This window comes from Varroa jacobsoni, unplaced genomic scaffold (assembly GCF_002532875.2).
Source record: "Varroa jacobsoni isolate VJ856 unplaced genomic scaffold, vjacob_1.0 scaffold_793, whole genome shotgun sequence".
Classification (NCBI taxonomy): domain Eukaryota; kingdom Metazoa; phylum Arthropoda; class Arachnida; order Mesostigmata; family Varroidae; genus Varroa; species Varroa jacobsoni.
Genome location: NW_019213695.1, coordinates 458988 through 481458, shown reverse-complemented (window position 1 = coordinate 481458; position 22471 = coordinate 458988). Strand labels below are relative to the sequence as shown.

At 41.0% G+C, this 22471-nt stretch overlaps 1 protein-coding gene and 1 long non-coding RNA gene across 5 annotated transcripts in view; one reads left to right on the top strand and one right to left on the bottom strand.

Annotated features, from left to right (window-relative positions):
- The window catches only part of LOC111263846 (fibroblast growth factor 9), a 41449-nt gene that overhangs the window by 10936 nt on the left and 8042 nt on the right, over positions 1 to 22471 (bottom strand). The window lies entirely within an intron of this gene.
- Positions 16650 to 21828, top strand: LOC111263847 (uncharacterized). 3 transcript variants are annotated; one of them, XR_002682501.2, is made up of 3 exons: positions 19377 to 20179; positions 20782 to 21440; positions 21534 to 21828. It is a non-coding gene; the product is annotated as an uncharacterized LOC111263847 (long non-coding RNA). The 3 variants fall into 3 exon arrangements; XR_002682500.2 differs by having other exon boundaries at positions 16650 to 19838; positions 20782 to 21828; XR_002682499.2 differs by having other exon boundaries at positions 16650 to 20179; positions 20782 to 21828.

Below are 22471 nucleotides of genomic sequence, written 5' to 3'. Positions count from 1 at the left end.
TATGAAAAGCGGTTGATGTACCAGAATTGTCAGGTGCGTCATTTATCTTCACTACGGCTCTCCATCTCGATCTGCAGCGTGCGCCACTTCATGGTCCCCCATCTTTTTTGCGCCTTTTCGACGTCATGACAAACCGGGTGGAGTGCTGCTGGATATATAAAGTGAGAATCGCTTTCCTAGAAAGAGATTTTCACAGAGCTTCGAATTGCAAAATGTCAGTCTTTGCAACTGACTGCCACGCAAACGGCCTTAACAAAGCAGAATGCCCAGCTCCTATTATGAAAAAGATTCAGGCTCTACAGTAGCTCTATGAACTGAATATGATGGCCAAACAAGACATAGAAGAGATTATATGACAAAACTGCATTTAAAAGGCGGTGAACCCCCCTAGCAACAAATCACCGATGTACCAATTTACTTCGAATTAATTCCGCTCGTTCGATTTACTGACGCCGCTTGAACAAGTTTTGCAATGGCTTATAGCTGTATTAAGTTTTTCGGTCTACTTTACCGTGCTTAGTATCGGTATCGAATGAAACCACAGCTTAACTCCCTGATGCCTGTCCAAATTCACGCCAATTCAATGTGCGCCAACTGAATGCCCCTTAAGAGAAGCGCTTCGGCTAAAAAGTGTGCGACTTCACAGATTACGGGCGCAGGACGAACGCATACAGTGCTCCGCTTATGTGCACTGCATAGTACAACATGGGCCCGCGTCGTAACGGGGCAGTCTTCGGGGATATCTTAGGATACGCGCACCCTTATCTCTCGACGGGGGCAGTGGCGGATAGCGCAGTAAATCACGCCCTCAAGTGACATCTTCTCATTCTGTTTTTTGCTATTTTCGCATAGTGACACATAGGAGCGAATGATAGATGAAGAGACGGCGGGAGCTGGGAAACGAACGCAAGCGAATTCTTTACTTCTATGATGATATTTCGCATTTTTATTCGTTTTGATTCCTCTGTTCTCTTTGTGTGTCTTATTATGCCTCTCCGGGCGTCGGTTGACTGCTGATCGCATGTTCTTCCATTTGAAAAAACATTCATCGAATTACAGCGAGTATGCTGTACACCAAGTGACGTGCACCGTTCGCGCTGAGGTTAATGATGAGGCAGATCGACCGTTGATTGATGCGGCAGCTCTAGGCCTCTGTGTTAGCTTCCGAAGCGTGTGACACCCTCATTGTTTTGGTGCAGGATAAGACGAACCTCAACCGTCATGACGAACACATCCCGGGCGTCGTTGTGAGTAACGTAAAATTTTATATATGCTATTTCTCATGATGCTGCGTGCTATCGGAATTTACAATTATTTACTTTTTAGTAAAAGTAATTGAAGGACAGAGTAATTATAGCTAAATAAAAAAAGGCTCAGCGTGACTTATCCAGATTGGGTCCATCATGCCGTCTTTTGAACTGATGGGAATGTCGGTATCATTAATGATAAAACTGTTCAGGTTGTACCTCACGGTGAAGTCCTTAGGGAGAGACAAAACCGAAAGTGTATAAAATCTATTCTCATGAAGGACAAATCAGCAGCTTTTCACTAAATAACATAATGTACTGTAGTATTTTGCCTATTACATAGCACCAAATGGACGTCAAACTGGCTGCAGGAGAATCAGCGTTATTTAACACTGGTCTCTTCTTAACTAAACCCTTGTTACTTAACTTTCATCTTTGTAGCTCACTTGTCTCGCATATATCTTCTATATAAAATGCGCACTATCTAATGACGTTCGATTTTACTCAGATATGTAACGTTCAACCGTATCACTGGTTCGTGCTGACATACTTTTATGGCCTTTACCTTCAGGAGACCTGACAAATCGGTGGGTGGCCTGGTATGCTTGACTTATATGACCATTATCGTCGCGAGCTATTTAGATCGATGGAGCTAGATACAATTTGGCTAAAGTTAGGGTAGCGGTGGCGAGTTCATGGTAGCCACTGATGGGTCGGCTGATGTGAGCGGAAAAACTAGCACTTTTTAATGAAATTCAATCGAAAACATATGACCCGCGCGGTCCAATGCTGTTTAAATTTGCTTCACCGCTAGAAATGGCTACTAATCATGCAAGGTCATGTAGGACCTAATCAAATCATTTCAGCCCAGCAGAGGGTTTCAGCCCAAGTACTAGCTCATAATCTGACACACGCCGGCAAAAAGCAGCCAGAACCTAATCGGTACAGGATGCTCGGTGGCATCGTGTATCTATTATGTTTCACCTGTGGGAGCAAAAGCAGGGCTTTCTGCTCAAATCCTTCGCTTGGGAATACGTTTGTATAATTAGTAGATGGCGACCACTAAGGGACTTAATACGAGCAGCTATATTTGCGAATACGGTTACATTGTGTATGAGTATTATAATCAAGTCTTCAAGATATTGCGGTAACTACTCACAAGGTGCCTTATGGAAGGACATGTTCATCTATCGATCACTTCGCCCATAAAATTTGCCTAAACCACTAGATAGGTAGTACAAGGCACCTGAGAGAACGAGCTGTCTCCGATTAATGTAGAAGTAAGTGGTAAAAAGAACTAGAAATTAGAACCCAGTTTCTTGTTTTCTTTTTGTTATTATCCACCGTGACGTAATGATGAGTATTGCAGAGGCTGTACGTGGATCGTTAAGCCAGTATTTTGCAGAGTACAAAATGTGAAAAGCCTTCTTGCCATCAGGTACAGAAGGCTTATGTTTATACAATTACATGTTTTCCATACGTCGCAGTAATCTTTTAATTTTTAAACTACAAATATTTCCGGCGTTATGTCGTGTTCCAGAAAGTAAACAGACGACGTATTCTATTGGAAATAGTTCATTTGTAAGGGAAGATAGCTCATTTACATGCTTTCAACCATGATTGTCAACTATTAAAGAGAAAGGCATTACATTTTGGCATTAACATTTACGGGAAACTATACTAACTTAAATTACCGATAAAGATATCATATGCGTTTTTGTTAGCCCTATTTTTGTAATGCCACATTTTAGGCTCAAGGGATATTCATAGGACACAGATTCCGTCAAACTTGCGGTGTTTCGCCCAGGTCGGTGTTGCAGTATCGATAGTATCATAGCAGAATGCTAGTCACCTGAGTTCTAGCGCAAAAATACGTGGCAAGAGAAATCGTAATACTTATCATCATTCAAGTATTCGACGCCGTTGTACCAGCGTTCCGTAACCGTTCGCGTGGCGAGAAACACAGACCGCATCAAAGGACACATGGCGCCATAATAGGCGGCCAACAAAAATCAACGAAAATGAAACCATATGAGATGCACTGACGACGCCGGGCTCGTCAAGCGTTATCTTTTCATCGCCTGTTTCTTTCTGTCTGTCGCCTGCTTCAGCTAGCAGAAGACAATGCAGCTAGTTTTGCTCTGATTTTCCAAAAGATATCTGGCTGATTATCGACAGATCGCTCGACGCAGTCAGGCGGGTCTTGCGCGTGGCAGACGCAGAAGAAACACGAATAAAGAAAGTGGTCAGGACCATGAACGAATAGTAACACGGATCTCTACGCGCGTAACGTGCGTGCGTACGTTCAAGCTCAACCATGCAACATATAATTTTTAAATATTACATAGCAACATGTATTCAATTAGCTAGAGTATTTAGTTATATTAGGAATTGCATAGGTTTTTTTTTTTTTTTTTTTTTTTTGAATATCCAACGTACAACAGCCCACTCTTCCAGTATTTAGCAGCTTTCCGTTCTAATAAAATCATTTCCACTAAACACGAAATTGAAGCTTTAGTAGGTAGTATAGAGCACTGAACGTAGTTAGTCTAAAAGTAATTTCCAACTAACCTTTATATATCATAAAATTCAGATAAACATCTCCTTTAGTTTTTGTAGTCACATTTTATAAGTTATTTAAAATTTTTTTTTAGGAATCGATTGCTAGAGTAGAACAAATATGGTATTCAAAATTGCATTTTCTTCTTCTTTGCATCCGCAGATACTGGCCCCGTCAGCCACAATGGCTATTTTTTAAACCACTAATATAAAATGTTGGACGACAGTTGGCCTAACCACCATAGTGTTCTTGTGTAACATAAGGGCTACGATTGCATCCCTGTTTCTTGCCTAAAAATATACAGTTACAGGAGGATTCAAGGAGGAAGAAATGTTTTCTCTCTTTTAAACAAGCATAATAATAATAGTAGGTGGTCTGTTTGGGCGGCGTATGGATAACATGGGCCCGCTGACCCCAAAAAGATGAGACAAATAGACACACATACAAACACATAGAAGCAGACAGAAAGAGCTGATAGATGCACCGGAGTACTATTGTTGATGCTGGTGCCGCTGCCATACTACTGCAGGCAAAGGGTTGACAAAAGTGAAACCGGATGAGATCAGCGACAGCGACCGTCAGGGGGATCTGGTACGTTGTCGTTCACGATACCCTGCTAGCTAATAGTCGGAACAGAGATGTTCGAGGGGCCATCATTGTTCACTGCGGCCTTGAACGAATAATAGCCTATCTAGTGTTTGTATGAGTTGACAACAAAATGAACCATTATCTAATTGTCAACCCAAGACGATTAAAGTCAACTTAAATAGGCGATTAGCTCGAGAACGTAACGTATTTTAACGTGAATAGCTGGAGTGTATCGGTAATGCACAAAGTGGTTCTACCATCGTGTACAAGATGACATTGTGGCCTTACCTCCTATTATAGCCATGTAGCATTACTTACTAATTGGTCTCTCCGAGTCTTCATTTTAGAATAAATGTCAGCAACGAGCTTATTTTTTATAACCTACTACTGACTTTAATATTTTTTTCAGCCTATTTTAGATAGAGTGATCGTACGCTTCACTTGGAATTCGTACTCAACTCTTCAATGGCTACTGTTTAGTTCCGAGTCAAACGGCTGGATGTCCCGGTCCAATATTCAATGATATATAGTTGTCATAATGTGGACACTTCTCGTGATTTCAGTCAGTTTTTCATTAGGATACGCGGCATCTTTGAGTCTTACACGATCCTCTGATGTCTCATTTAGTCTGCGAGGAGTATCAGTTGCAGAAGGCAGCTACCGTAGCGATACCGCGAATCGGATGTCTTTCAGTCGGTTTTGCAATCGTACAATTCGTTTGAGATTACGCTCATTCAATGATTCAACTGGCAATTTATAAGGCCTCGCCGCGTCCGATAACTCCGACGTCTGTACTGTTACGTGGCTTTCTCTCGGCGGTGGAGGTGAAGGTTCTCTGCAGCAGATAGATTACTTTGCGTTCTATACTTATAGAAAAAACGGAATGAAGTTCTAGCCGTAGCTTCATGTAATGCGTTCAGTCGAACCTCGCTAACGAACCAATGTCCAGTTGCAAGCCAGCATAGCGTACAGATGAATTATTGCAAATAAACATATTGTTAGTTTGTGGGCCAAACGTGCGTCTCCAAATGCCGCTCTGAAAAACCTATTTGAAACAATCGGGAGCATATGTTTGGCTTTGCTGTATCTGATTGGCACTTACCAAGCTGCCATTTTAGATTTATTCAGCAACTTCTACCGAGCGAAGCATAAATGAGGTCATTTATTGTCCTGTCCATTGAGCCCACAATTTTAAATAGCCCAAAATTGAGACCAACTCAACGCACAACAAATCCGCTTATAAGCCTTTAGCTACACTTAATTGCAGAAAGCTGTATTTATTTCTTCTAATCTTTTATCAGTAATTTTTCATCTGGGAAATATGTGCTGCGTTCAAACGAATCCGCCAGCGGTTTTTCAGTGGGAAGTCTCTTGTGGATTTCGAAATTTTCAACTACTGGCCAGTAGTACTCCGCCGTTTTATCTGAACCAAGCGAATGCTGACCTGACGAGAAATTATCTTCACTAATTAACGAGGTACATTTATACTAATTGTAACAAGTCTAATTAACATACGTATGCATTAGTAAATCGCTACTCGTAATTGTTTGAGAGTCTTTGGAAAAGATGAGTACGAATTGTGGCGCCACCAGATATTTGCTGCAACGACGGCCTGATAGGCCAAACGGTCGCTATTCCCATCGACTATTGCGCACAGGATTATTTGGTGTTGTAGGTTTGAACGAACAGACTGGCCAAATAGTGTGCGCTACTACAGTCAGGCTCTGCCTCAAAAGACTTCTAAGTACACTTATTTCGCTTAGGTGTGACTCGTCTCGGGGCTAGGAAGCGGAAAAAACACAGAACCCCCACTACTATGAACTAATGTGAAATATTAACAACGTATACCGAAGTTCAATGGGCTAATAACTAGACGACACTATGAAGGATAGCCAAGTATCGAACATCGTGTTTCAACTGTTCTATTGAAACTGTCTGATTCAACGGAATCGTATTCTCAATACGTAGTTTAATTCTGGCAGATTGAAACACTATTTCAAAACAAGAGATCTGCCTCTGCCGGATCATAAAAAGCTTCTGTATAAAGTTCATGAAATAGTACCCTAGCCATCGAATTGGCTGGTGTATTGATTTGATAAACAGGAATAAGGGTTTTAGGTATGAAGGAGCGCTTCCGATTTTATCATTTCAAATAATGCAACCGGAGAGAAAAGCTCAGTGAAGTGCGGTTTTGTTGATGACATAAAGTAACTAGCTGAAAAAATCTAGAAATTTAGATCATTGAATGTTGCTCTGAAACAGCGGAGTCAATAAAAGTTGCGTAAGTTGATATACATGTCCGCACAACTCATATAACCAAACGATTAAACTAAAATTAAACTGTACAAGCATCATAAAGCATGAGCTTTATGACGATGTTTTAGAAAAAGAGAAACATACGTATGAACTGTATGTGTAAACTATGGGCCAAAAGTGTAATTTTTTAATGTCGCCTGAATCGATAAAAAACATGGCGTCACAGTCCCAGCACCTCGTTCTTTCTCAACTCGTTCGATGCACCCTATTTCTAAATGGCAACAGGATAAGTTGGCTTAGCAAACGTTCCGGAATAAATTTCACCACGGATGTCAAGCGACGGACAACGCGCGTATAATAACGGTTGAAACAATTCGCCCACGTATCAGAATCGTCGTATAGATAGCTGCGGCTCTTTGCACTTGGGGCGATAATCTGTCGTCGCCATCGGCTACATCCCTACAGCTTGCCCGCGCTACTGTTGATTGAAATTGCGACGATGATGACGATGAACTAATAAACTCCTGCTTCAACAGTCTGATATGGCTCCATGCAGTCAAATTTAATGAATGTTCATGTAGTAGTCGAAGCTTGTTGAGATGACTGGGCCTCCGGGGTGACTCGGGTGCTCGCATTCGTTGCTAAAAAAGCACCGAAAAGACACTTTTGATCGGCGATCGTCGGCGCGCAATAAACGTACACAACGTCCAACTGTTAGATGTGTGTCGTATTTAATTTTAACCAGCTACGTTCGATATATATTATTTCTGGACCCATTTAAATTCTTGATATGGCAGGTGTTTAATGTAACAAGGCCAAAGGAGCATGTTTAATGAGGAAAGATTGGAAACTGTTTTATTATAAATGTACGGACAAAGTTGCTAAAGCAAAGCAACATCGTGGCTAATTGAAACATTGTTACTATACAGCATCCATAAACATCAGCTTTCGATTAAGGCAACACTCGGTTGAATTCTCAATTCAATCGCAAAATTTAAACAGAATTTCCAAACGAATCGATTTGTAGCTCGACAGAACGCTTTTGTTAACTTTTTTATTGCGCCTTTGCTCTGTTTTACCCTTCAAATCGTCGGCAGCTTTCAAGATTAAAGCTCGAAATACGCCCGTCTGGCTGGAGTTTACCTTCCAACTCTTTGACTGTAATTAAAAAAAAAAAAAAAAAGATGCTTTTTTTTCATAGGCTTTACGAATACGTTGCAGCTTAAAACCTTAGATCGTTTTTTTACTATCAATAGAGAATAGCTACTCCTCAAGTAAGCCCATCGGCAACAGGATTTAATTGTAATTAGAGGTTATTTTACAAGAATCGGTGGAAATAATGGTCAAAGAAGGGACGTACTCATTTCTATGATGATCCTATTTTTAGAGAGGCGTTTTGGTTTACGATATCGGGCAAAAGGGTGCGTTGCCAGCTCTTCGTACGATATGCACCCTTCGATGCGGGAATTATCTGAGGTCACGAGACGAAGAAGGTTATCTGGATCAATGCAAGTACGCCGGCGAAATGCACTTACTTTAAAACGTAATTAATTTGTTAGTCGTTTATACGTTCCCTGCATACGGGTAAGCTCCTGAAATAACTTTACCCAGCGTCCTAAAGAAACTTCGGGTGGTTTTAAAATCAGAATCTGACCTGTGACTGACATACGCTTGTGTGATAACGGCTGAAATATTAGTAGGACAATATACCTGTTGTCAATAGGCCGCAGAGTTTCTCGACCTTATAAAAAGAATAAACTTTTTGAGACACCACACAGTAGGGTTTACAACTGTTTTCGAATAGGAGAACCCAAAAAATTGCTGTAGGGTAAGCGTGCTCGATGGAAACTGCTCGATACAAACGTTCAATTTATGTTTTCTTTTTTTGACCACACCTATAATTCATAAATATAGTGATTGTCTTATGGATCATCGAGGAATGATTTCTTTCGTTTCGCGGTTGTATTGCTACGAGCGCTAACTTTCGAACTGTTTAATACATGTAATCAGTCTGTGTTAGTTAAAAACATTAGTCTAATAATTCCTACAGTGAAGCGACCATCTGATCTAGTAAAGGTCGTTTTGTATCAACGATAAACACAGCATCCCTAATGTATTTAGGGGTAGTACCGAAAAAACTTTGATACTCTAATACTACTCTGTTGGACTTTCATTTCTAGGTGCGGACAGATCATTTGCCTGTTTGCTTACGAATATTTGGGCACAGATAACCATGCTTCAACCTTGTCTACCGATATCTTTTGCAACAATAAAGGTCGAAGATTTCTAACACCTTAGAACTTCACGACAAGCTAAAAGTTCGCCACCAACCCGTCTACGAACGTTCTGTCGTGATCGTTACCATCTCGAGATTAATAGTATTCTTTTTCATAGCTCCATGTGATATCGACACGATTGATGACACAAAGCATTCGTACCCCATCGCGAACCCACTCGTGGGGCAAACAAGCTCCACCGAAACTTCGTTCAACACAACGAGCTTCACGGCAACCGTGTTCCCGGCATCTACGATCAGTTTACATGCGTTTCAAAGCTACTCAAGCCTTTTGAACAACAGCTAGCGATACTGGTGCACGGCAGTATCATGGACGCTCAATGAAACGTATTTCAGTCGAAGCTTTAAGGTGGGAAGACACGAAGCTCCGGTTTCGATTTGGGCTCAGCAGGAGGGGGCGACAGCATGCGTAATCGATCCTTGCTTTCCGCAAATCGGTAGACACATAGGCATAGTCACGCACGCATAGATGCCATGCTAAACATGAAAAATACAAACACACCTTACGTGACAATGCCCTCATGCAGCTTCGAAGAGACCGTATAAAACACCCTCTGCGTAGCTTAACGGAAATCCACTTCATAAAAGTGAAGACCAATGCGGTAAATGGGAATGTTATTGGCACCGCTACGAATATGATTAATGCTTACCTGAGGCAGAAATACCATACAATACTTCTATGCTATATAAAATCTACAATGTACAATAGCGTCTTCATAAACATGGAATGAAAAGCTGTAATCAACAATTGGTATAATTACGTCTGTTTTTTAAGTATTTTGAATCTTCAATATATCGAATACTTTCCCTAGAATAACACCTAACCTGCCTAAAATAACACGAAATACCTAACTGAAACAGAAAAATCCTACTTTTCGAACTTCGATTCGATTAATTGCTACACATCTATTATATAGCTATAATTTTATATTTAAGTTTACGATTTTTTATTACATAAACCCATGAATAGGAACTTCAGGTCTATGCGATCTGCACGGCAAACCGCACCAATCTCGCGGCGTAATCTTCATAGCATGGTTAGACATGCTTAAACCTTGCTGTTTTACAGAGGCCTAAGAAAATGCGATAATTTTTAATCCTAAAATCGATTTGGCAGCCGCAAAGGTCACTGTGCATAGTCAAACGTTATAGGCATAGACGAAACAGATACGTAAATCACCATAAACAATTTCGTGTTATCGGAAACGTTTGTTGGAAATATGATACATATCTTTTGTTTCCAAGTTGATTTTGGTTTGGGAAATAATGTCTTACGTCCTCAAAACTATCAATTGCCTTTGTCCAATGAACCTGATATTATAATTATTTCGCTGCTCAAATCTATTACAAAAGTTTACTGAGAGATAAGTTTATAGCGATTTTTCTTATTGGCAGGGAAACCTCTTACCAATGCTAGATCGGATGGACAAGAACGCCAGTTGTACTGCAAGACTTCCTGGCAACTTCTAGTGTAGGATATGGAAATAGTTTTATTTTTTTCTTTAAACAAACACCAGCTTACTAAAATGTCTTAATGAGTATGTTGAATACCAAGTTAGAACGCTATAAGACTCAATTTTCGCTATTCAATAGTCCTAACATGCAAGCAGTTAGACGACACAGGTGGAGCGCAACAAAAGGTAGGACCAAAAATTCGCATTTAGCCCCATTACCCAAAAGCAAGGGGTACACATATTTAATGTGAGGTTACCTCCTCCCCCCTTCCGCCTCTCACCTACTCATCTATTATGCCGGTAGTATCAATAATAACATAACCCTTCGATCATAATCGCGGTAGTAAAGTGCATGTTCTTCTGGGGCGCACAGAGACGTACCGTGCGAGGCAGTCAATGGCAGTGCCTTAACAGTGCCTGCTTGCCTACGGTGCGATAGGGCGGGTGTAGCGATATCGTATGGTACGTCTTAGACACATTTCCCAACGGAGAACTCTAATAGGCTTGCGTCGATGAATATACTGCCGAGGTTTAGCAAAAAAAGACTTTAATGCAAGCCATTGCAAACAATCTAGCGACGACCTATACGCGTACTCCATACGCACGTTATGCATATATATTGATTAACATATTAGATGCCTCCCGGTCAATGAATACAGGTGACGTGAGGTACGACGACTTCGTTTTAACCCCACGATCTTGAGGCGTAGATGCTTCACATAATGCTAGCAAACAATATCCAGTATGGACTGCGAATAGGATCATGCAATACAATGGTAACAAATAACGCCATGAGCAACGAAGATCACTTGCGAATCAGCTACCAACTGTGAGAAGTCTCGAATAAAAGCTCAATTGAATCCCTATTCAGATCGACTCCAAGGGAAACAAGGATTTCATTTACATTAATTTGAGCACTCAAGAGGATTTGACCATTCGATACACAGTTGAAGAAGTCTGGATGTTCCTTTCACTTAGATCATTACTGGTGACGTCTAGCCGCTACGCTCATTCTACTTAAGCAGGAACGAATTGTTTTGGATCTATAGAAGTGGACAGCTTGCGGTCACCGTAACTGAGCCTATTTACAACTAAATAGCACTAAGCAGATGAAAAAAAAAACGACAAAGTATAGCATTAAAAGGTTACATCGGCTTTAAATTCATCATCCATAGATTCATTCTATATGTATTTTGTCACTCTCTGATAATCCTCTTCGGTGAAATATGAATCGGGCTAACTGATTTCCATTATTCCCGCTTCGAACGTTCTATGCTATTCCGATAAAAAGATGTGGCCCCTTTGACAGACCTGCCCAGTGCTATTGGCCTGTAAGACCTGTAAGAATAAAAGAGTAATCTGTCAAAAATTTTGTCTCTGTGGAAGTTGGAGGCCTGTGAAAACGACCTAATTCTACAAGCCAAACTTAAAATACGTTCGCTTTAGCGGAATGTCTTTCATCTGCTGTAAACGGACAAGACGTTACGACAAACACGCTGACGTCCCACTCTTCCGATAACGTATACACGTACATTTAAACAGTGCAAGAAACAAGTAAGATTTGTTCGTACAACTATCAGATAAAGCTTACTATTTTATCAACGCAGAAGAGATTGCAGGCAAACTTCGAAAATGGGAAACAGCCATTGACTGTTGTGTAGCATAATTTTTCCGTCCGTAATTTTTATTGAACCTATCTGCTAAACTTTTTCCTGTGCAAAACTTCCCAACAATTGTCTTCCGCTGACATAGAAACAAACACCTACCAACTTGTTCGGTTCAATCTAGCCGGAAAGGATAATTCTCTTTAACCAAAACAATAGAGCATGAATTTCTAAGTCATTTCTTGCACTGGACCCTGGACGCGGCCTACGAATTCACGTGCACCGTCATCGCCGTCAGGTCCGTTATTAGAATAATAGACGCTCTATCGTTACGAGCATTATCAGCATCGCTACAAACATCGAATATGTTCCTGTTTGTTTGTATGTAGCGCTGCAGTATTAGACAGCTTGCAAATCGTAGAGCCTTCGTATGTAATAGCCGCTGTGTGGTGTTGTTTCAGGATGTCATAGGACAATTCCGTGAAAGGATTTCATCTTCTTTGCCCCTTCGTCTGCGCTCCACGGCCACGGCTACGGCTACGGCTAGCTCCCCAGGTTCCATGAGCTAAGCCCCGCGAATTTTAAGTCTGATTGAGCATTTACCACGAAGGACGTTAGCTGCTGCAGCAGCAGAAGCGGGACGACAATAACAAAATTTCTGCAGAAAAAGGTGTCGAAGACTGAGATGAAGACAAAATAAAGAGAGAGCAATGAACAAAGCATTACAACAATAGAAGAAAATTCGCTTTCTTTTTGTTCGAATCATGAAATCCAATATCGAACGATCCGACCCCGAATTCAGATGAAAATATTACGATGAGAAAAAAGCACAAAAGCGAACATGAGGCGATATTTAGATGGCAACGAAAGCGTCGAGTGGTGAAGACATCAGCGTTCGGCACTCGTGTGACCTATAGTATGAGTGGTTTGTTTAAAGTGGTATAAAGCATACACAGACAATAGAGAAAGAAGCAAGCTTCTTTCTAATATCAAACTTAAACAAGTAACCAGTATTTCTGAATAGCCAAACTGTTTATGTAACATTTAGAACACCGAATTCACAGAAGTTCCCACCTCAAATGGAAGACTTGCCTGCGACTTGTAGCAATTTCTTGATAGATGTATCACATGAGACGTGCGCTATGTTCAATAACGTCTCTACCTAACGAACCTTCTTCATAAACACCATTATATGTGTACTTCTATGTCGCACTCTATATCTAATTTACTATCGATAATACGGGCTTAGCTTGTATATCATCTGTTTATTAAATCGATTCTTGAAGTGTAGCAGTGAATGAGGTACCGATACTTGATCAGCCTTTCCAGCACGTGTCATACAAAGCGAATGAGCCCACGGTTTTTGCGCTAGGATACTGGCCAAGTTCATCCTAAGTGATTTGACAACACCGTCTTCAAGCAAGCAAAGCAGCTGAATGAATGCTGAAATGGAAGACTTACCATTCAGGGCATTATAATCGAATGCGACAATTGCCGTTTTCTATTAGAGTTTTTAAAGCAACTTGGGTAACTTCTGGCGAGACGTATAATAACCTATTCAGGGATCCCAAGGACTAGTAGAAGTTTGGTGAGGCGATATGTAATCGTGGCTTGCTAAAGGGGAGAGTATGACGACTGATTGAGGGAAATCACAGGCTTGCTAAGTTAATCCGAGTTACAATAGCTACAATCGAGCACGGTTAAAGTACAGAACTTACTTACACACGTAGTTTTCGTGTTGACCCTATTGTGATTGTCACAGCGCTGAGCCCTGTGAAAAGGTCACGGCTCAGCGCTGGCATACTCAATTGTATGATGAAGGGGCATGGGGCCTAACTATTCAATAAGAAGGTAAAACTTGACCAGAACCAAACAAGAAAGTAAGGCCAAATGAGACCTGCAGAAATATCTTTTTTTCCCGGTTTCAGTTATGGTCGGCCATTTTTGAGCAATATGTCGTATGTGCGTTTGCTGCTGGGTGTACGCCAGATGGCACGTAAACCGTCAACGTGTCTCTTAGTATAACTACCACTATAGGTATGGGAACAACTGACAAATAGGCGTGTGCCGCCTAAACGTGACGATCAGCGTTTGATCGTTCACCGTTGTGATCAAGCTTAGTTGACGTCACTAACCAAGCAAGCTGAAAGATTGACGTCGCCATCGAAACGCCACGGGGAGTCCTCCGTGACCTCAACTCAATGAGTGGAACGATTCCGCCCGGCTTTCGACCCGGAACTCGATGGGGCAAGCTCAAAGGAGCCCTTAGTTGCCGTCCCATGTAGCATAACGCAGCGTAATGTAGCATCCATAGCGTCACTGTATCGCTAGTTTATACGCGAACAGGGGACGATGATCAAAAGCGAGGTGTAACAGACAAGAGATCTTTTGGCGATGAGTAAGGAACGATGATAACTGATCAGTTTAGGCGTGGTGAAGAAATAAATAGGAGGTGATCTGGGGGAGATTGGTAACTGCAGTCAATACATTACCAAGCTATCAGTTCGTTGGACATTGTCAAGTGCAACGGGAATTTCCATTAGTTCATAATTGTCAAAGAAGAAATGAGTTATTGTTTATACCTGGGTGGATAAAAAAAAAAAACTTATTTATCTATAATTGTCAACTATCAGCCCATTACTATTTTTCAAACGAATTGTGTTTTGTAATTATTTCTGTAGGGAATGCGACGTTACGCGTATGGTTGAAGATGGCGGGCGCACATATCAGTGTTGTCTGAAGCATCAAATGGGTACAATGCGTTCGTCTCTTTGAGTTAATCTCTTTTTGTAGCGTCTGTGAAGACATAGGCGCGAAGTCCTTGTACTTCTATTACAATAGTGCAGCATTAGTTCTCTATTTGTGTGGCACCGAAACTAGTTTACTTCCTGTTACTCCTACCTACTCTAGCCCATATTGCACGCAGTAGCCACCGAAGTCAGTGACCGCTGACCATGTTAACCATTAGCCATAATGTTCTACTATGCACGAGATCGTAGTGATCGTAATATCCACACCGGGAAAGAGATTACCCGGAGATTCTCTCTTGACCATAACATGCAAGATACTACCTGTAGTGGCTGCCAATAAACGACTCATCAACGCGACAAATACTTACAATGACGGCAGTAACAACAGCGCATTTGATCGAAGTTAAGGCTGCGCCTACAACGGCCTCAGCCCATCGTAAACTCTATGCGCGGTATCAGCGGTAACAACAGCTTTTTCCTCATCTACACATAGTCGAAAGAACAATCTGAAAAAAGGACTTACAGATCTACATTACGTAGGCATCTAAGCATAAGAACATTGTTTTCTACAATTTTTAAAATACGCCTTACAAAACCTGTACCCCCGAAAACGTGCAGCATACGAAGGCTATAGATCGCTGCCGATAGATGTAAAGGCATTCTGTTGCCGTCATCGCACGATCTACAAGATTTCAGCCTTAGAAAAACGGCAAAAAAATAACTGAATGCGAATATATACAAGGGCGTTCTCCAACATTGAGTAGTTAACGTAGAGGGCTCCACCTAGTAATTCGTTACGCTAACTTTTTATTAAATGTGTCTGCATCGTGGTAATGGGCGTTTCCGGCTCGCGATATCGCCAATATCGATGCAGCTTGTACATGCGACCCAACTAGTGATATGCTAATGCCTTTTTAGCTCTAACTGTCTCGACAATCCACTGGCAATATTAAATCAATTACCATTTCAGTTTAACTTAATTAGGTAAATTGTTGTGGACGTATCTGTCCTTTATTGTTACGAAATTCAAGTTCACAGGCCTACGACGACGTTCGCTCATCCATATAGGGATAGACAGAGACGGATGCGAAGCCGCAATGCAGAGGTGACGATGGTAATGGTGCGGTGGCATGGCTTGTTATTCTAACCTTTTTCTATTGCAAATGAGAAACACAAAGTACGTATTGGCTAGAAAAATGAATTGAACACCAACTAATTTTCCAATAACGACACCGGTCAACAACAATTTGTTGTTGTAAACAAATTCGAAATTGTGCTATAGTTATTATGTTAAATATATGTTCTTGAGGTTCAAATACACCAGGAGTGTCCTATGTTGTCGGCACCTATCTGAAGGCAACGTTCTCCGTAATAAGATGCTTATTTCGGCGGAACCCAAAGTAGCCGCCTTCAGTTCAACGCAGCTGTGCTACTGCGACGTTATATACGAAATGCAAATGATATCGACTTTTCACAGTATATATACTAAGGCGAAATCTAGAATTTAGTCGTAAGTTGAATTTTTGTTGTCTCTGATTTTCGTACGTCGGTCTTCGTATGTAACACTTTTATTTGAGGACAGTTCCATCACATACGGGGCGGGCCTAGATGTCCAATGGTGCTCTACATGACGCAAGAGTACGTACACTTTATTTACTCGCTAGCCGTTGTGCCCTGTCTCGAATTACAGCAATGATGGCCAGCTGAGTTATATATTTTGAGCATTCAAACTCTATGAGCGACGTACAGAACGTCCTCGGTCACTCTGCCCCACGTCGGATTCTCTAACTCTGACTGTCTGTTCTATTCCAGAATTGGTTAGTAATAATATTTTATATATAATAATTTGACTTTGCCCGGTGTTTGATGACAGAACGTGTGAACATCTCTTAATTGCGTACGTACGATCAATTTCATTCAGGCCTCAAGATGAGCTGTCGTTCATTTTCATAGTCACATCTCGGTGTTGGTGAGAAAGGAGTGGAAATCACAACATTTTCTGCACGATGCCCAGGTTTATTCAGGAACTGCTTTGTTGAAATAGTAGTTTCAAATACTTTAACTAAACCTAGGTAAAAAGCATAAAATGTCACACGAATTAAATCGTCCGGAACCGATCATAAAAAACAGTGCTCTAAACTATCTACAGCTGGTTTATTTAACTTTATTAGTTATTCATCTTACGTAAACAAATCGTCGGAACTATTTATCTACTGATATAGTATCAAAAACTTGCCGTTCATTAGTTGAATGAATATAAAGTATGAAGCAGTATGGAAATCATCAAGTAATTTATTAGCTTATATTGAAGTGATGTTATGGTATTATATGACATGATTTTATTTAGTTTTTTTATTGTTGCTTCATTTTTTATGTTCTTGATTATTTACATCTGATAATAATTTTTGCCAGCGTTAGAATTTAGATCAGTAGCACGGCATTACTTGTGGTTGCCATAGCAACGAACTTCGAAGGATGAGCGGAAACAACAAAAAACATTAGAAATGTATAATGCCAATTGTGTAACGACGCCCTGGGAATTGCGGATTTATTTGACGCAAAATATAAACACAACGGTAAAGCTTTTACTCAACACCTCAGCCATTTTGTATCGAGAACTCGTGCATAGTTCAACGTGTTATCTAACTCTAACACTCGCTTGAAATTTCGACATCAGTAATTTGTACTAATGCCTTTCCGCTGCAAGATCTAAGGCACGTCATATAAGTACTATAATCGTCTTAAAGGCTGTGAATTAAATGAAAAAAGGCCAACGCTTGGCCGAGGATAGGTTCGATCGAATATGATCTAAGTTCGTACTCAGCCGTCTAAAACCGGACCATAACATAATTGGTGTGACCTTAAATGTGATTTGAAATTATGATCCAATTTTTTATACTAAATATGAATTTATAAACTAACTGTATGTATATCCGCGTAGACTATGCATGCAGCTTGAATGAGAGGACACGTGTCTGCCTTAGACAAGGCATGCGCCGAAGGACGGCCCGTTTAACGTCATCGAATCGCATAGATCAACACATCGATCATCTCGGTACTTAGTGAATTAACTGACTATCTGATGTGTTCACCCTTCATCGATTTCAGGACCTAGTCCTATTGTGGTCGATCCGATTAGCCTTACGACACTCGGATACGCCAGTGCTTCTTCTATCCTATTGTACACTGTTGACCTACAGCCTATTTAAAACAACAGATAGAATTAAGCATGCCAGTTCAGAACAATGTTTTTTTCAGTCTGGCAGAAGCTAGATCGTTGACAGATTTGTGATTTCGATGCAGCTGCCGTTGAGATAGTCTGCTTGAGGCACATTAGTGTAAGGCAGTAATAATTTAAGCGAGCGGATTATTTGGTATTTGGCTAACGCCCCCATAAACGAACGTTCAACCTTTTTCTTTTACCGTACATTGATTCTCTAACCTCGTGTAGGCACTACCCGCTTATTCTAAGCCTTACGATACGATTATACAACTTTGATCAGAAGCGAGGTTAAAGGCCCCGCCAATCGCGAACTAAATTATTTGTAAGGGTTACCAGATACCATTGTCTAGTAAGTACGCGTGCATCGCTATGCGTGACTACACATTAGCTTCTGAGCACCAAAAAATCACTTACTCAGAACCTAACTCAGTCACTCGCTCACTAGGCAGAATCTTATACAGACTCAAACATTCTGTACAAGTGACGCGCATGAATGAAGTCTAAGTTCCAAGTATATAAATGCCGTTTAGATTTCCTTGCGAAGAATAGATGCGTATTGCATCAAAAAGGAACGAAATCTTATTCTATCTTAGCTAGCGTGACCTCTTGAGCTAATTATTGTTCATAGGATATCCTAGCAGTGGTTTGCACTAACTATGTAAGCAGATTGTTTGCGGTACGTCACGTAACTGCACAGTGACAATAACGAAAACGTACTAGTACGTCATCTGAAGTGTACTACCGTTTTGGGTTTTATATTATATCTATTTAAAGTTGTTTGGTCCACGCTTATCACGTTCATATCGACAAAAGCAGGCTTAAGCTTGCATAGTTTCCGTGCCAACAAATATAATTGTATGGCTGGTAATAATGATAGTTTCCATATATGCCCTGACCCTTGTTCAAGATCGCTGTTTGTATTCAGCACCGGCGGTTTTGTTTCTTTCGGGCGTTATTGCAAAGTAGCATCTCTAAACGAACGATGACATATTTATCGCTAGAAAAAATGTTCATGTATTTATAATAATAATCTCGAATGTGTATCATTTCCAAGAATTCGATAAGTCTAGCGTATACATAGGTTGATTTTTCTATTTTAGGTAGGGGATCGACGTAATTCCACGCCTATTATTGCAGAAGCGGCTCATCTCGAGAAAAGAAGCCAGGCCTAAGTTAATCAACAAGGAAATATGGCAGCAAAGCTTGTAAACGATAATCGTATCGGTTGAGATTTGCATAAAGCAAACAATATGACTAAAACAGTCAGAGTAAATGGCTTCATCTGCTTTTTGGTGAGTCGTACTCGCATTGCATCTCCCCCTCTGTCTCTCGCTAACAGTTTCCACCTTTCTACAAGTCATAAACAACACTCACGCCTAAATATATATATATATATATATGAGTTGAGAAGGTTTACTTGTATGTGTCAAGCACCGATTTCAGCAATCCTTGCGCTGCATAGAGGCGATCGCCATAGCAACTGTGTTGCATCTATATAACACTATTCAAGCTCGTGCGACAGGAAACCAGAGTGTAGGCCCACTCCAGTAACACACGCGAGCGCCGCAGCGACATCGGTGACTTTGTGGGTGCATGACCGAGCGGTCCACGCAGACGACAGGACAAAAAGTCCGTGCTGACTATCGCTAAGATCATCAACTCAATGGGCACCTGATGCACACATTCAACTTGCGGTATCTCCCCGCTATGCTAGCACTGCTACTACGATGACTATTGTAGCTTCTGACGACGCAAACGGCAGTAAATAGCTAGAAAGAAGGCTGCAAGTGTCACACATCTGAGGATCCACAGGACTACAAACTATCTACATAACAATGGTGACCGGGCCAACGTTTGATGGTAGGGTTTTGTCGACGACTATTAACCCATGAGTAGATACGAAGTGCATATATTCTGTATGATAAATCTGTATAGGAAATAAGGATGGGAGAAGCACGCTGCCTTTTAGGTCTTTTTGGAACCTAATGAGTGATTCGTGTGTAAACGTGCACCTATCGTCGTCGTATAGATTTGTAAAGCAACCAGCCAGCACACCAGCCAAAAATAATTCTGCCACTACTTTCAAAATAGCTCGTCGCAAGTGACAGTGCATTTGATATTAACCTTAGTCCATACTGATCTACCGGTATCGCTACCAAATCGATTTGTGAGGAGCTCTTATCAATAACGCTGGAAGTGAGGTATGTTATAACGCGTATCAGCAAATATCTTCCGAATTTTTACCTATTCAGTACTTCTCATTCCGGAAAATAAGCCCGTTACCGGTTGGAAATCTGTGCCTACCTGAACTATTAAAGCACGTAATGAATATTACTTTTTTAAGCTATATTAATTCAACATCGAGATTTCTTTAATATGAACGATTGAAAATAGTAGAACTGCTGGAAGTATCTAAAAAAACACTCCTACAATAAAGATGATAGTAATGATGATTACCGAAATTATTCTTTGTGCCTTAATTAAAGACTAGTAGAATCTTCTCATCCAAGCCAGGTCCTACCATGGTTGCCTGGTCATTTCTACATCATCACTTGCGGCAGATACTTTACCCTCTGTTGTTATTGTTTTGGCCGACTTCTTATGATGTGTTTTCTTTCTATTTATCCTATCAGATGTACAAATGAACATACATTCGTGAAGAACTCGAATCTCTCTTTCACGCCATACGGCGGGCAAGCGGTATATACTGAAACACGTGTTTCTGCACGCCCGATCACCATAGTTCTAGTTTTCGTCAAAAGAAACGTACGCTAATGAGTGCAGGACAATGCATCTGTTACAGGTGCTCTGGAATATGAGGAAGAGCTGCCGCTGTTCTCTACGCCATACATATGCTTTGGGTGTATGCTAATGGTTCATCACATACTATAATGACAACAATGACTTTTTGAAATCGTTTCAAAGTAAAGGTCCCATGTGGATTATAGATAAAGACGACGACGACGACAGCTCGATGTGTTAAGCCTCATTAATGAAAGATGAAATTTTCCAGTCACGAAACATGAAGTTTATTGTTTAACGCTATCTGCAATATTTATTTTCTTCATTTCGTCACACCTTTCAAATAACATCTGAAGGAACTTGAGTCAGCTACCGCTCGCCTTCGCAAGCGGACACAACAAGCTGTGCCATACGATTACAACGCGCCCTAACACTTAGGTGTTTTCCTGGACTCCCGATAAAAAGGTAATATAACAGTGCAAAAAAGAACTTGTCTAAACATTTAGAAACGCCGACTAATAGACGAGTCGAATTCAATTTTCTCCTGCGAACGGTTCGTGCTTGTTCTTGTTAACGTTGTTGTCCACTGTCATTGCCTACTACTCTACTCGAGGAGACCCTGACATCGGACATTGCCGGCGATGTCAGGGACTGAATCAAGCGAGACCACCGAGCGACGTGGCAGCGCGAGTGTATATGGAAAACGAAAATACTTAGCAGGTATGTTTATCTGTTGGTACTAGGTGTGTGTATATATATACAAAATTTGTAAGTCCCACAGTCACCCATTGTTACTCTATTCTTGAAAACAAGCGTGCTCTGGTTCCGAGCCGGCATTTCGCCTACTAATATCCTCTACGGGCAGCAACCACCATCGCTAGAGCTACCGTCATCATATTGTTCGTGAATCGCACGGCATGATCAGCACGCGAACTATCGACAGCGCAGTTACGATGATACGTCCGCTCTCGCACGGCGGCATCTAAACAATGGCTTGTTTAGGCCACAGCCGAACGAGGCCAGATAGCGCAGAGAAAAGTGCATGATTGCGCACTCCGATCATGATTATATCGAAATAAAAAAATGCTGTGTTAAATCGTTCCCTCAACGGACTTGCATTATATTTTCCATAACAACGATGTAAGTGATCTAGGATTCGAGGTGATTGTATGTATGTCCATGACGATTTTACCGACATCAAAATCGTGTTAGCTTCTTGAACGTTTCTGTTTTTCAGTGAAGACTTTCAAGAAACTACGGTGTTCGTGTTGCATATAGACAACGATCTTTAACAGGGGTCTGCCTCTATGAGAGCTACCGTTATTAGCAGTTGTGCGGATACATACATTTTCGGCCCGGATCATTACTGTAGGAATCTACGACAAGTCAAAAAAAGATATGACTGCAAGTTTCGTAGAATCGTCGGCTGGCAGATTTCTTCGATGGAAGAAACGTTCTTATCGTCTTTAAAACGACGCTAAATTGTAGAGTTTTCCTTTTTTTTTTTCGTCATTTTTAACACAAGCCAATTATGCTGCATGCGCTCCTGATTTTTCCGCCCGTAACTTGCTTTGAGAGTGCCATCGTATAGCTGCAACCGAGATCGGCCGAGAGTGAAAAGCATAGAAAGGTGCCTGAAGTGGCAGAAGGGGGAAGGGACGAAACTACCAATCACATATAATTAGTAGTTCGGCTGCGTACCCTATGTCACTTGACTACGACAACGGTATAGGTAAGCTGATTCTTTCTAA